Genomic DNA, 15,342 nt, shown 5'->3' on the forward strand with positions numbered 1-15,342 from the left:
TCATTCTCCTCTTTTTCAATTCAGGTTACTCATTATCTAAATAATTGTACATATCCCACACGCACAGAATGATAGGTGAGGAGTTCTACAGATTATTCATCCAACCATTTTTCATCCACTTTGTTTTTTCTTATGTGGTCGTAGTCGTTGAGTTGTGTCCAACTCTTAGTGACCCCCTTTGGGGTTTTCTTGGCAAAGATACTGGAATGGTTTGCCATTTTCTTTTCCAGTTCATTTGACAGATGAGGAAACTGAGACAAGTAGGGTGAAGTGACTTGTCCAGGGCCACATAGCTTGTAAGCATCCAAAGCCAAATCTAACTTCAGGAAGATGAGTCTTCCTGACTCCAAGCCCAGAGCTCTATTCCACCATGCCACCTTGCTGAGAGTTAGGCAAAACTCATGAATGATTACGGATCTCACAGAGGAGCATCTTCAATGTTTTACAATGTCACTCACAAAGAGGATTGTCTAAAGAACCTGACCATTTATAAAAAATCTATTTTTAAATTGCATCATATGTTGGATCTCTTCCAAAATATAGGAGATTACTTCTGGAAAGCATACATCTATCTCATTATTTTATGTGATCACTGGGTTGTCAAAAAAAGGTCATCTTTACTGTAATAACTTTCAAGGAATCTAATAGAATTTTAAAATATGTGGGAGGCACCTTGTCAGAAGAGACAGTGTCTTTAAGTCTGTGATTTACCCTATTGAATCAAATAATATGAAGAGTGAAATCTTATATTTCTCAATGTCTTTATGTAGACTATACAATAATAAAAACTCTTCTGTGGAAAATTTCTTACAAAAACCTTCCTTTTAACCTTCTACCATCCTTATAACAGATACATGTGTAGAATAATTTCATTAACATTTTGGTCTGATAAGAAAATAGGTCTATGGTTTGGCAGTTATCATTCCACAATCACTCATTCACAGTAAGATCTGAGATTTTTTTCTAAGTCTTGTATCTTTCTCTCCTTTAGATACCTTGCAAATTGATTTCTTAACACCTTCAAAATTATGTTCCTTAGATCAGATTCGACTGTGTATAGTTGGTCTAGAGCCACATACTTTCCCACATTAGTTATATTCAATGCAATTTCTATTTCTATAAGCACATTCAAATCTGCATGTAAAGAAGTCCATTTGTCCTTGATGGTGAAAAAGATCAATGTTAAAAAATCTTTACCCAAAATATTTATAGCAAAACATTTGTGGTAGCAAAGAACTGCAAACAAAAGCAGATGTCCATCAATTAAAAAATAGCTAACTAAATTGTGGTGGAGCTTGGATATAATGGAATATTACTGCACCATAAGAAATGGCCAACATGAAGAATTCAGAAAAGCATAGAATGATATGAATGAATGAATGGAAAATGAAATGAGCATAACCACCAACAAGAATACTGACTACAACAATGCAACTAGAAAGAATAATTCCTTCCAACACTGATGCCAAACCAACCTAAATGCTGTGTAGATCAACGCTAAGCTTAGCCCTGAAGAAGAGATGAGAAAATATACCTCTCTTCCCTCTTTGTAAAGGTAGGGGACTATGAATGTGGAACACTCTATGTGTGTTTTATATCTACATCTATCTATACATGTGTGTATACACATTTATGTATGCATTTATAAATATATTGATTTTTGTGTCTTTCCTACATACATATCAGCTATATGTATATGCATCACATATAAAGACACACATACATGTATGTACACATACACACACGAATAACTGCAGTCAATTTAAATACTTGGGAGTCTACCTGCCAAGATAAACCTAGGGACTATATGAACATAATTACAAAACATTTTTCACACAAATAAAAAATGCCTACACAATTGGAGAAATATTAATTACTCATGGGTAGGCAGATACAATATAATAAAAATGACAATTTTACTTAAGTTAATTTACTTATTTAGTGCTCTATCAATCAACCTACCAAAGAATTATTTCGTAGAACTAGAAAAAATAGCAAAATTCATCTGTAAGAATAAAATTTCAAGCATATCAAGAGAATCAAAGAAAAGAAATGCAAAGGTAGATGGCCTAGCATTTCCAGATTTCAAACTGTATAACAAAGAGGTAATCACTGAAACAATTTATCATGGGCTATGGATCAGTAGACAATACATAGCAGTAAATGACCATAGTAAGCTAGTTCTAATAAAGCCAAGTACTCGCCATCTGACAAAAAATGCTGGGAATAATAAAAAGCAGTTTGGTAGAAACAAGGCACAGACCAACATCTCTCAGAATATAAAAAAATAAGGTCAGAATGGATATATGGGGGCAGCTAGGTGGCACAGTGGATAAAGCAATGGTCCTGGATTCAGGAGGACCTGAGTTCAAATCCAGCCTCAGACACTTGGCACTTACTAGCTGTGTGACCCTGGGCAAGTCACTTAACCCTCATTGCCCTTTATTTAAAAAAAAAGGGGGGGGGAACGTCCAGACAAAATGGATATATAATTTATTACATAAAAGGTGACATCATAAGTAAATTAGGATAACATGGGAAAACTGTCAGATCTATGGGTAAAAGGAAGAGTTTATGACCAAACAACAGATGGAGAGGATAATGGGAAGTAAAATGAGTAATCCTAATTACATGAAATTTAAAAGGTTTTTGTACTAACAAATCTAATTCAGCCAAAATTAGAAGAAAAACAGCAATCTGGAAAGGGGGTAATTTAAAAGTTTTTCTGATAAAGGCCTCATTTCTCAAATATACAGGGAACTAATTTATAAAATAAATAACAGCCGTTTCCTAATTGACAAATTGTCAAAAGATATTTTTTCTACCTGTGACCCCTTTTCTCCTGAGAAATTTTTACATGACCCTGAGTATAAAGGTATATAAAACAGGCATACGTAACTTTTTACTGTCACCAAATTTTTGGTACCCCCCCATTCAGTTATGTGATTCCATATGGGTTTCCAACCCACAGTTTAAGAAGCTAGGTTCTAAATTACTATTTATTAAAGAAATACAAATTAAACAATTCTGAGATGTCACCTCACACCTATCAGATTGGCTAACATGGCAGAAAAAGAAGATGACAAATACCAAAAGAAGCATGAAAAATTGAGACACACTGTTGGTCCAGTTGTAAACTGGTCCAATCATTCTGGAGAATAGTTTGCAAGTAGGCCTAAGGGCTATAAAACTGTGTATACTCTTTGACCCAGGTAATACCACCACTAGGTCTGCATCTCAAAGAAAAGGGAAAAGAACCTATCTGTACAAAAATATTGAGAGCAGTTCTTTCTGTGGTGGCAAAGAATTTGAAACTGAGGAGATGACCATCAATTGGGAGATGGCTGAAATATGATGATGATGAAAGAGTATTGTGCTATAAGAAATTACAAGCGGGATAGTTTCAGGAAAAAACTGGGAAGTCTTCTATGAACTGATTTAAAATGAAGTGAGCAGAACCAAGAGAATATTGTACACTGTAACAGCAATATTATAATAGTGATCAATGGTGAAAGAGTTAGCTACTCTGATCAAGACAATGATTCAAGAAAATTCTAAAGGACCCCTGTGTGTATATTTATTTTTGCAACATGGTTAGTAATGAATGATGTCTTACATGACTTCACATGTATAACATATATTGCTTGACTTCTCAAGAGGCAGGAAAGGGAGATGTGAGAGAGAGAATTTGAAACTCAAATTTATTTTAAATGAAAGTTAAATTTAAAAAATCTAACTGGGAAATGTAAAAATGTATTTTGAATATACACACATACAGTCAGAGTAGGTTGATGTGTTGGTTAGTTTTAATAACCTGCTTTTGGGGGGTTCTTTTTTACTCTTTGTTGCAAAAAAAATGGCTTCCTGAGCAAGGACAAATAGGGATATATTTGAAAATGAAGGTGATATAAAATCAAAAGATATCAATAAGAAAATTGGAATATTTGTAGGGTTTTTTCCCATCTTTTGTTCTTTGCAGTTTTACCCTTAGCTTAGATTCATCAACAAAGCGCTTACCATATACCAGGATAACTTTGTTTCATTGGATCCTTTACCAAGCTTTCATCAGACTGATTTTCCCTTCATGGTTTTAGTTTTATGAGGTACTCAGTCTTCCACCATTCTCCATAAGATTTTTTTTAAAAAACAAGTTTCTATTCTAAATCAGCATTTCTCTTGGCTGCCATCTCTCCACTTGGCAATTAAATCTTTTAAACATTTTTTTTGCCTTTTTATGGCAACTGATTTATATCAGTTAAACTTCTGTGTGAAATTAACATAATCAATGCCAATATCCTTTCCTCCACCCATACCCCATCTTTCAATATCAGTATAACATGTCTAAATAGGTCAGGTTGGAATTGTTTTCATTTCATGAAACTTTTTCACCCCATTTTACTTTTTTTCTTATAACTATTCATTTTTATCTTTGTTCTAAGAACTTTTGGAATGACTTTAAACAGCTTATTCAACAATGACTGCCATATCAGTTAATTTGTCCATCAATTTCATTTCCGAGTAATGTAATTGGTATTTACCACATCTACCACTTATATACTAGATGGTATAATGGATCAAATGCCAGTCAGTGGCTGACTACAATAGGTGCCTCCCCTTTTTCCTTTTTCCTCCTCTCTTAACTCCTTACAATCTGGCTTCCCACTTCATTTCACCCAAAAAGCTCTCTCCAAAGTTAACAATGATCTCTTAATTCCTAAAAAGAATGTCAATTGCCTCAATACTCACTTCTCTTCAACCTCTTCTGTAGGCTCTGACATTTTTGATCAGCCTCTTCTCCTTGATACTCTTTTCTCTCTAGGTTTTTGGGACACCAATCTCTCCTGATTCTCCTACCTATCTAACCACTCATTCTCAGTCTCCTTTGCTGGATACTCATTTAGATCATGATTTCTAATTATAAGTGTCCTACAGGAGTCTACCCTGGTCTCTCTCCTCTTTCCTTCTAAAGTACTTCACTTGATGATCTCACCAGCTCCCATGAATTTAATTACTACTACCACTCCCACAACTACTGCTACATCTCATCACTACCACCACCACCAATGTACCTAGCACCTACTATGTGCCAGGCACTGCGCTAAGCACTTTTTAGCTCAATTGATAAGACAACCCTGGAGGTAGCTACTATTATCCCCATTTTATTTATGAGGGAAACTGAAGTAAAAAGCCATTTAGTGACTTGCCTAAGGTCACACAGCTAACGTCTGAGGCCAAATGTGGACTTCAGGTCTTCTTGACTCCCAAGTCCAATGCTCTATTCACAGCACTACCTTGCAGTGCATAGCATCTCTTTGCTGATGATTCTTAAATCTACCTATCCTGTCCTAACCTCTCTGCTGACCTTCAATCTCACATCTTCAACCTCCTTTCAGACATTTCAAACTAGATGTCCATAGACATCTTAAAACCAGTAAGTCCAAAACATTATCTTTCCTCTTAAACTTTCCCTTCCTCCTAATTTCTCTATTATTGTCAAGGGAGCATCATATTCCCAAGTCCTTCAGAATCCCAACCTAGGAAGTCATCCTTGACTCTTCAAACTCTCTCATCCCCCAAATCCAATCTGTTACCAACGCCTGTCAATTTCACCTTTGCAATATGTTCTCTTCTCTAAAAAAACTACCAGTTAGGCCTTCATCACCTGGACTACTGCAACAGCCCCCCCCCTCCAATCCATCCCTCATTTAGCCACCAAAGCGATTTTCCTAAAGCACAAATCAATCACTCTCTCTGCGAGCTCACGCGCGCACACACACACACACACACACACCCCTCTTCAATAAACTCCAGTGGTTTCCTATCACCTTTAGGATCACATACACTATCTACTATTTCATGTTTTTCATGTTCAAAGCCCTTCATGACCTAGCACACCCTCTTAGCCTTTCCAACTTCTTACACGTTACTCCCCATCACATACCCTTGAAATCCGTGACACTGTCTTCCTTGTTATTCCACAAACAAGACATTCCATCTCTCAGCTCTGCAAATTTTCTGACTTTTCCCCATCTCTGTAACGCATCCCCTCCTTATCTCTTCCTACCCCCAGCTTAAGTAAGATGCCACCTTCTACAGGCCATTCCCCACGGCTCTTAATTTTAGGGCCTTTCCTACTTTCCAGGTGTAGAAACTACTGACCAGAAAAGTTGTAACACAGGTTGGATTGCCCAACTAATTAGGAGCAATGTCAAATTACTGCAATGGGAGTCAGTTCCCTGACTTGCAATCTAATGCTACTTTTTACCATAACTACATTCTCCATATGAAGAAGTTCCCCATAAAAACTGGGAGTAAACAATATCTGGTTTTATCTATTATTATGCTGTTCAACAAGTAAATGTTATTTCTGGAATTTACTCTATCCTTTTACTTAAAACTAGAGTGATTCTGTAAAACAGACCAGTTAAGTTTCAGACTCTTCAGGCTGTATAGGTGCCTCTAGATCAGCAAAGAACCCAGTGGAAGCCTGATAAGTACACATGTGCACTTACCATCAGGTTCCTGTAGGGTCCTACATGGCGGCTACTGCCAGCTGGATCCTCCACATGGTCTAAACAAGAAAGATACAGGAATGAAACATAAGGAAAGTGAAATGGAAACAATAAAGAATATAACGAAGAACAGAACAAAGTTATGTAGATACAGAGAAAAGAGTGACACGCAAAGGAGTGAAAAAGAAATCTGAATGAAATAGCAAGAAAACAGTCATGTATTCTATGGCACAGTGGATAGTGCGAGCACTGGAGTCAGGAAGATCTGAGTTCAAATCCAGCCTCTGACACATACTAGCTGTGTGACCCTAGGAAAGTCACTTGACCTTGTATGCCTGTTTCCTCAACAGTAAAATGAACTAGAGAGGGAAATGACAAACCACACCAGTAACTCTGCCAAGAAAACCCCAAAGGGTCAAGAAGAGTCTGACCCAACTAAAAATGACTAAACAACAACAAATCTATAGCAACAAGGGTTGACATTAGGAAAAATTCTGACATGGTATTGCTTAAATTTGTATTTGGGGTTATTAAGATCAATTTGATTTCTCACTATCATTCAACCTATTTATCCTAATGTGTGTATTATACAAATACATTAAAATGAGTTCATTTTTATTACCTTAAGGAAGGGAAGCTTAGCGATCTTCTGGTGCTATCTTCTCATTTTACAGATGAAAAAAACTGAGATCTGGAGAGGGTAAATGACTTACGTAAAGTCTGACAGCTACTAAGTTGCATGGCAGAGCTGGGACTCAAATGCAGGTCTTCAAACTCCAACTACAATGTTCATTCCACTCTACCATGCTGCCTCTTGTAGAAAGAACTATAACACCACAATTCCTATACTCAGAGCCAAGGACCTCAGAGAGCTCCTATCCAGCCTATTCAGCTTACAGGTGTGGAATGGGGGGGGGTGGGGGTCACAGCCAACCTGAACCCCCCAAGCAACTTGCCTAATGTTACACATACTTTCTAGAGTGCTTTTACATCTACTATCTCATTTGGTTTAAAATACAGTACAAGAAAACAATTTGTCAAAAAGGAGCACTAATAATGAATTTTTCTAGATTGCGGATTGGAAAATTCTAAGTAGTCCCTTTAAACCAAGGAGGAAGAAAAAAAATGGAAGACAAAGTCTCTGGTTCGTTGAGAAATGATCAAGTCAAAACCACCATAATAAACGCAACTAGCAAATGCAAAGCCCTACCTGGAACTAAGACGATGATAAAGACTCATTTGTCAAAGAACAGTATAGTAATATACCTTCAGACAACCAGGCAAGAAGTTGCAGAGCTAATGAGAAACAATACAGAAATAATTTAACTGAGGGGCAGCTAGGTGGCGCAGTAGATAAAGCACCAGCCCTGGATTCAGGAGGATCTGAGTTCAAATCCGGCCTCACACACTTGACACTTATTAGCTGTATGACCCTGGGCAAGTCACTTAACCCCAACTGCCTCACCATCATCATCATCATCATTTAACTGAGGTCTAAGACATGAATTGCTAGTCTTACAGTACTTGTCAAACCATAAGAAGACTTAGATGATAAAGTTATTTTGCCAAAAGCTATGGGTGAAACATTCCAGAAGATAAAAAACCCTAGATACAAGTACCAACAAAAAATAGATCACAGTATAGAAGATAATTGGTATGTAGTTTCAGTTTCCCTACTGATTGGCTTAAAATAAATTTCTCAATTTCATTCACTAACTCGGAAAGTCCTATTCTTATAATTTGGGATTTGTACAAAATACAAACTTAAGGCACCAGTGCATTAGACTCCAGTGAAAGATAAGTCTCTTGCCCTGTTAATCATATTAATTAGTTAACAAAATATGTAAGTGAGCAGAATAAGCCCCAAATAAGTGGTACTATTACTCACAAAAATGCTTGGCAATGAAATCAAAGACTGGATATAAATCAAGGAGTAAAAGATGGCAGGCCAAAGATGTTAATGAAGAAGTGAACAAGATGGTCTTCTATACAGTTTGAAAAAAACCTCTTTTTGACCCTTTTCAATCTCACTTCCCTCCTTACCAATGTACTGGAACGGAACTTTAAGGACATCGATAAACTCTAAACTGTCAATGACTTGTCCTCAGTCTTCATTCAACTTGAACTGTTACAAATAACTCTGCTTGAGAAACCCTTCTTGAAATTCTTTCCTCCCTTTTGTTTCTGTAATATAGATTCTGAGTTGGAAAAGACCTTAGAAAACCCTTAGATCCAATACACAAATGAGAACCCAAGTGGAAAATCTTTACTTATCCACTAAACTTCGTCTTACTAGACTCGGCCCAATACTCTGGCATGCCACAAAATTTTTGGAACTTGATTCTGCCATTCAATGTTACCTACCCCTCCCAGCTTTTATCATCTATGAATCTGGTAATCATGACAACTATGGCTTCACACAAATCACTGATCAACCAACATCTTTTAGTATCTTCATCAAACTATAATCACCAATTCTATAAGGACAAGTAGTAATTGAGTAAATTTACATTTATATAGACTTTGAAGGCTTAGAAATCATGAGACCATATAACCAGAGCAAGAATAATATACGCAAAAAATATGAAGAAGCACCTACACAATAAAGATCCTAATTTAGGTTCAGTACTCCTCTGACCAAACAAGCAGTGCTTGGTAGCTTTGCAAAAACACCATTTTGCAGGGCCCTAGCAGCTCCCTTTATAGACAAAAGGAACAGAAAAACCCCCAGAGAATTAGTCAATCATTTATTTTCTGTCAAAGGGAAAATCCTTTCAATTCATACGTGGCATGGTAAATATCTTATGCCCGAATAAAAATATACAAACAAGGATAAATTTACTATTACTTAACTTCAAATGAACATTTTTATATCAAACTTACTAAGATTTTCTCATAAATTTAAGACAGAAAATATAAAATATTCAAAATAAAAGATGTCATATTTTTTTTATGCTATTCTAAAGTTTTTTCTACAAAGTCATGGGCATAGCTAAACAATGATCTACTGAATTTGATCAATCCACTACTATACTACTTCATGTAGTATACATTTAGGCCCTCTCCTTGATTAATTACTGCCATGACTCTCCCAATTCTATCCCTAAAATTATATAGTAGCTTTGAAATATGATGGGCTTGGCCCAGGTCTCATCCTTCCGGATCTTTCAGTAGTATTTTACTGCTAGGCAAACAAGCAAGGTTCCATTTGTTTTCTGCTCTGCTATGTTTCTCAAACTGACACACGTATAATATGTGGCCTCACTTTGGGTAAAACGGAGAATAATCTGCAGAAATGATATACTATCATGACTTGGATTCAGTTTCTACTAAATAATTCCATTACTGCTCATGCCTACAATATAGGAAAATACGTAGTAACATTTTTGATTCTGTTCCTACTTCCTCCTGGCTCTGTTTCTGACTTTCTAGACTTTAAGATTATGTCTCTACTGATCTCATCCTTGAACTTTCCTCAGTGCCTAGGGTCCTCCTCATCCTGGAAAATTCTACCACTCCTGCCACCTGAAACATCCCTCTGCATGGCCCTATTACACCCACTTCTCCCCACTGATGAGTTCCTACTAGACCCTCCATTTTATAAAAATGCCAAAGCCATCTGCCTTCAATCCCCTCCCAGCCCTGTTCTTACCTTGATGGATTTATTGCTTCTGCACCAGGCACCTTCACTTCCTCCATTCTCTTCCCACCTCCAACTCCCTTTTATGTTGTATGTTGTCATCCGTATATAAATTCCATGAAGACAAGGGACTGGTTTTCTTTATGTTTATATTTGTACCCCTGTACTGTGCCTAGCACCTGGGAAATGTTTAATAAATGCTTCTTTCTTTCCTTCCTTCCTTCCTACCTACCTTTATATCTTCTTTATTCTCCCTACCCAAATGTCATTGTTGCACAAGGGCTCTATTTCAATCAAAGAATCAGGTAATTTAAAAGATAAAAAGTGAACTCAGGTCTTCCTGATTCCAGGCCCAGTGTGCCATCCACTACACCACCCAGTTGTTATTTCTCCATCTCTTGAAGAATGAAACCATCATGAAGGTAAGTCAGATGTTCATTAGATGCTTTGATTTTGTCTAAGAGAGCATTAGCAGATCATTCAAATGAAGAATCCTATCATTCCAGCATCAGGCATCTAGAAGGTGTTTAAAGTGTTATATAAATGCCTGCTATTATCATGTCAAGTTTGCAATCTTTTTCTCCAGCACCTCAATTAATTCTCCCTTCTATCTAGGTGATCTGTAGCACATCTGCATGAAAACACTGCTCATATTTCTACCCTCTACTGATCTTCACCAAAAGCCATACCCTATGGTCCCTGCCCTTCCTCCTTCCCTTTTTGGTTCCTAAATATCAGGTTTGGGACAGTGCTTGAGAAGCTCTGTGTCATGTTGAAGATCCATATCCACAACGATAAGCGGACCTCTCCAACACTTACTAAACTAACAAAATGCTCTATCGGTGTCTGCTCAGGAACTGCAGGGAGCCGGCAGCCATTTTCTCTGTTCTGTTCTTCCTCTGACCATGAGGAGAGGGATGGCACCTACAACTCTCTCTCTACAATCTTTGAACAGAGGAAGCTAATTCTGCCGGCTCCTGCAAGCTCCTCCCCTTTGACAGGAAAAGCATCATTCCTACTCTACAACTGAAATGGTGCCATAGTCTTGTCCCCTTCCTTCTCCATGTTTTATACTTTCACACGCCAATCTAATTCTTCTCTGCCTTCTTTTTCTTATTTGTTTCCTCAATGAAATACTTTTTTTTTATGTATGCATGCGCACGCACGCACACACACACACACACACACACACACTCAAGCAAAAGAAATTTCCACATTAGTCATGTCTAAGACATTCTTGAGTCCATCATCTCTCTGTCAGGGAGTGAGCAGTATTCTTGGGGGGGAGCAATTGGGGTTAAGTGACTTGCCCAGGGTCACACAGCTAGTAAGTATCAAGTGTCTGAGGCCAGATTTGAACTCATGTCCTCCTGAATCCAGGACAGATGCTTTATCCATTGCACCACCTAGCTGCCCCATGAGCAGTATTCTTTATCATTGTCCTTTGCCACTGCCTATCTGACCAATCCTTTGGAAACTTTGTTGGCCGCTGCAGCTATTCTTTTTTTTAAGTAATTTTCCTTAATCAATCAATTAATTATTTAATTAGTTTATTTACAATTTTTCCCCACCTTACATGCAAAACCAAATTGTAACATCGCTTTCTAAGATTTTGTGTTCCAAATTCTCAACCTTCCTCCCTATTCCCCCCCTTAAGAACTTAAGCAATCCAATATAAGTTATACATGTGCAGTCGTACAAGACATAGCAGACAAAACAACTTTAGAAAAAGGAACTAACAACAACAAAATATACTTCCATCTGTATTCAGGTACCATCAGTTCTTTCTCTGTAGATGGATTACATTTTTCATTAAGTCCTTCAGAGTTGTCTTGGATCACTGTAATGCTGAAAATAACTAAGTCATTCAGAGCAGATCATCTTACAATATTGCTGTTATTTTGTACACAGTACATTTCAATGAAACACTTCTAAGGAATATTTTACCCTTCCTGAAAACGTGGAGCAGAAATGCATTCCCCTAACTTATTCATCTTCTCCTCCAGCATGGTCAATGTGTACTCTTTACATAAGGAAGAGGTGCTACACAATAACACTATCATATCATCTCTATGGGTATGACTCTCAAATCTATCTCCAACCTTGACATCTCGTCTAAGCGACAGACTCCCGTATTCATGAAAATGTGTTGGCTATCTCCACCTGAATATCCCAATAGCACCTCCAACTGAACACATCCAAAATCAAGATTCACTCCAACCCTACCACCCCTCCATTTCCTAAAGGGTCAGTTCATCTCACAGGATCATGAATTCCATAATTCATATGAATATGGAGCTGGAAGAGACCTAGTACATCATCTCATCTCTCTCATTTTTATAGATGAGAAAAATAAGGTCTGGGGAGCTTATGTTTTCCTCCCAAGGTCTCAAGGGTAGTAAAGTCGAACGAGAATTCAAAGTAATCTAATAAACTTTTACTAAGTGCTTATTCTGTACATGTCACTGGGCTAGGTGCTAGAGATATTGAAGTAAAAAGTTCCTGCTCAAGGAGCCTTCCCATCCCTCCCAAGAATAGTCTAGTCTCTCTTGTTGCAAACAACACTAACCAGCTTTGTGGGGAGAGGAGAAACCTATTTGTGCTTCTAAGCATTGTGTTAGACAAGATGATCAGGCATGGACGAGTTGCAGTCTGCATTGAAGACCTTTGTACATTAATACCTTACTTCCTACCTCCTACACTTCCAACATTCCCTTTCATTGCAGAAGACACCACAACCTTTCTAGTCATTTCAATTTTTAACCTGTGTCATCTGTGACTCCTCCCTTCACCCCATATTTCTAATCAGATGTCAAATTTTGTCATTTTTCCCTCCACAACATTTCTTGCATCTAGTCCTTTTTCTCTACTCTCACAACCACCAAAAGCTAGTTCATGCCTCATCACCTCTCACCTGGATTGCTACAATAGCCTTTTAACTGGTTTCCTTTCCTCAAGTCTTTCCTCACTCCAATCTATTTAAAGCATAGGTCTGATTGTGTAACTCCCCTACTCAATAAATTCTAGTGGCTCCCAACTGATTCTAGGATCAAGTATTATTTTACCATTAGCTCATCCTTTTAAATGTTCCTATTGTATAAGTGTTATAATGTGCATAAATAGTAGTAAGGTATTGCATCAATAAAATTTATAAAAGGTGAATATAAACATATGGGGAGGAAGGTGTTGAGGGTTTTGAAAGGGTTTTGTTTTTACAAATGGGGTACACAATAAAAAAAAATAACCATTTTCAGACCATTGATTTAAGAGAATTGGCTTAACCATGCACATAGGAGAGAAAAAAACACACCAAAAAATGCTTCAAGAATACATACTGTCTAGATTATAACATGCGTTTGGCTGTTCAACTCATTATATCAGTACATACTGTTTTGTATTGACAAGGCAGAGAGTCAACAGAACCCAGGAGAATAGAACTAATAAGAGTCAGGAATTAAATAGCACTTCAAGGTTTGCAAGGCACCTTATAAGTATTAACTTATTTTGTAAGCATTATCATTTTACTGTTATATTTATTTAGAAGGCTAATGAGCTAGATTTAATTGGGGGAAATTGACAAGCATCATCAGTGATCCCAAAATGCTCATTGCCACAAAAGCCCATTCTTTTTGTTTTTTTGGTGAGGGCAACTGGGGTTAAGTGACTTGCCCAGGGTCATGCAGCTAGTAAGTGTTAAGTGTCTGAGGCCAGATTTGAACTCAGGTCCTCCTGAATCCAGAGCGGGTGCTCTATCCACTGCGCCACCTAGCTGCCCCAAGCCCATTCTTTTAATGCCAAGATTCACCTACTTTGTCATAGAATACAAAAATGTTAGAAGAATCAAAATCAGTGGTGAATAAAAGGGCAATGAAAAGATGCAAAGTGGGTACAAGCTGGGTGTGACATATTGCTAATACCAAGATGACTTTAAAAAATTATAAAATATATCATCAGGGAAATGTCAGAAAAAGAAGTAGCCCATCAAGAGTGGGGGAATACAGATGAATATTTCAAATGATGGGCAGTTATAACTACACAAAAGTCTCCAGTGAACTGAGCACATCCTTTATGGGGGAATCATGGAACAATATGACAAGAACAAAAAAGGATGGGAAGATATGGATTATGATCCGTACTGGTGAAGCAAAATATCCATTCCAATAAGATAATGAATCAAATGAAAGAACAACCATGTCAATGCGGTTCTAGATGACAAGATACTGATTTAAAACAATTTTTTAAAAAATGCAATGTGGCATCATAGACTTTTAAAAAATGTCTACATTAATATAAATGGGTTTCTCCCCTTATTTCTTGAACAAATCAATGCTATAGTGCATACAGTTCACAAAATTCACTTATTGCCCCATTGACAACTTATTTTATCTAAATAGTAAGCTCTGACGCAGGAAATTTTTTTCTGTCCTTTAAATTTAGGTGGTATAGTTGTTTCTCTTGTTTGAGGTGTATAGTATGAAACGTTTTCATTCTGAGAACTTTTAAAAAATGAAACCATTTCCCAAAATGGGACCTGCCGGGGGCAGTTAGATGGCGCAGTGGATAGAGCACCGGCCCTGGAGTCAGGAGTACCTGAGTTCAAATCCGGCCTCAAACACTTAACACTAGCTGTGTGACCCTAGGCAAGTCACTTAACCCCAATTGCCTCACTAAAAAAACAAAAAAAAAAAACAAAATGGGACCTGCCCCCCTGTTTTGTAGACTCTTAATTCTTAGAGGGTGGTTGTATTTATTAAATGTTGGAAGAATGACTGGTATCTATGCCATATAAATTATTTTTTTAATTAATTTTTTATTGGGTGGGGGTGGGGCAATTGGGGTTAAGTGACTTGTCCAGGGTCACACAGTTAGTACGTGTCAAGTGTCTGAGGCCGGCTTTGAACTCAGGTCTTCCTGAATCCAGGGCCGGTGCTTTATTCACTGCGCCACCTAGCTGCCCCTCTCATTTGTTTTAATAATTTATATGGCAGGGGCAGCTAGGTGGCGCAGTGAATAAAGCACCGGCCCTGGATTCAGGAAGACCTGAGTTCAAAGCCGGCCTCAGACACTTGACACGTACTAACTGTGTGACCCTGGACAAGTCACTTAACCCCAATTGCCTCACCTAAAAAAAAAAGAGAGAGAGAGAAAGAAAACACTTTATTTTAAACATTCACTTATGGGACAAATATG

At 37.5% G+C, this 15,342-nt stretch overlaps 1 protein-coding gene across 10 annotated transcripts in view; it reads right to left on the minus strand.

Annotated features, from left to right (window-relative positions):
* The window catches only part of PRDM2 (PR/SET domain 2), a 207,843-nt gene that overhangs the window by 79,441 nt on the left and 113,060 nt on the right, over positions 1–15,342 (minus strand). Inside the window, exon 2 of one of the 10 annotated variants that reach the window (XM_043991796.1) lies at positions 6,513–6,571. The exons of the other annotated variants lie outside the window; for them this stretch is intronic. The gene's annotated coding sequence lies outside the window, so the exon portion shown is untranslated. The remainder of the gene's footprint in view (positions 1–6,512; positions 6,572–15,342) is intronic. 10 annotated transcript variants of the gene reach the window in all.

The sequence above is a fragment of the Dromiciops gliroides genome, chromosome 3, assembly GCF_019393635.1.
Source record: "Dromiciops gliroides isolate mDroGli1 chromosome 3, mDroGli1.pri, whole genome shotgun sequence".
Lineage (NCBI taxonomy): Eukaryota > Metazoa > Chordata > Mammalia > Microbiotheria > Microbiotheriidae > Dromiciops > Dromiciops gliroides.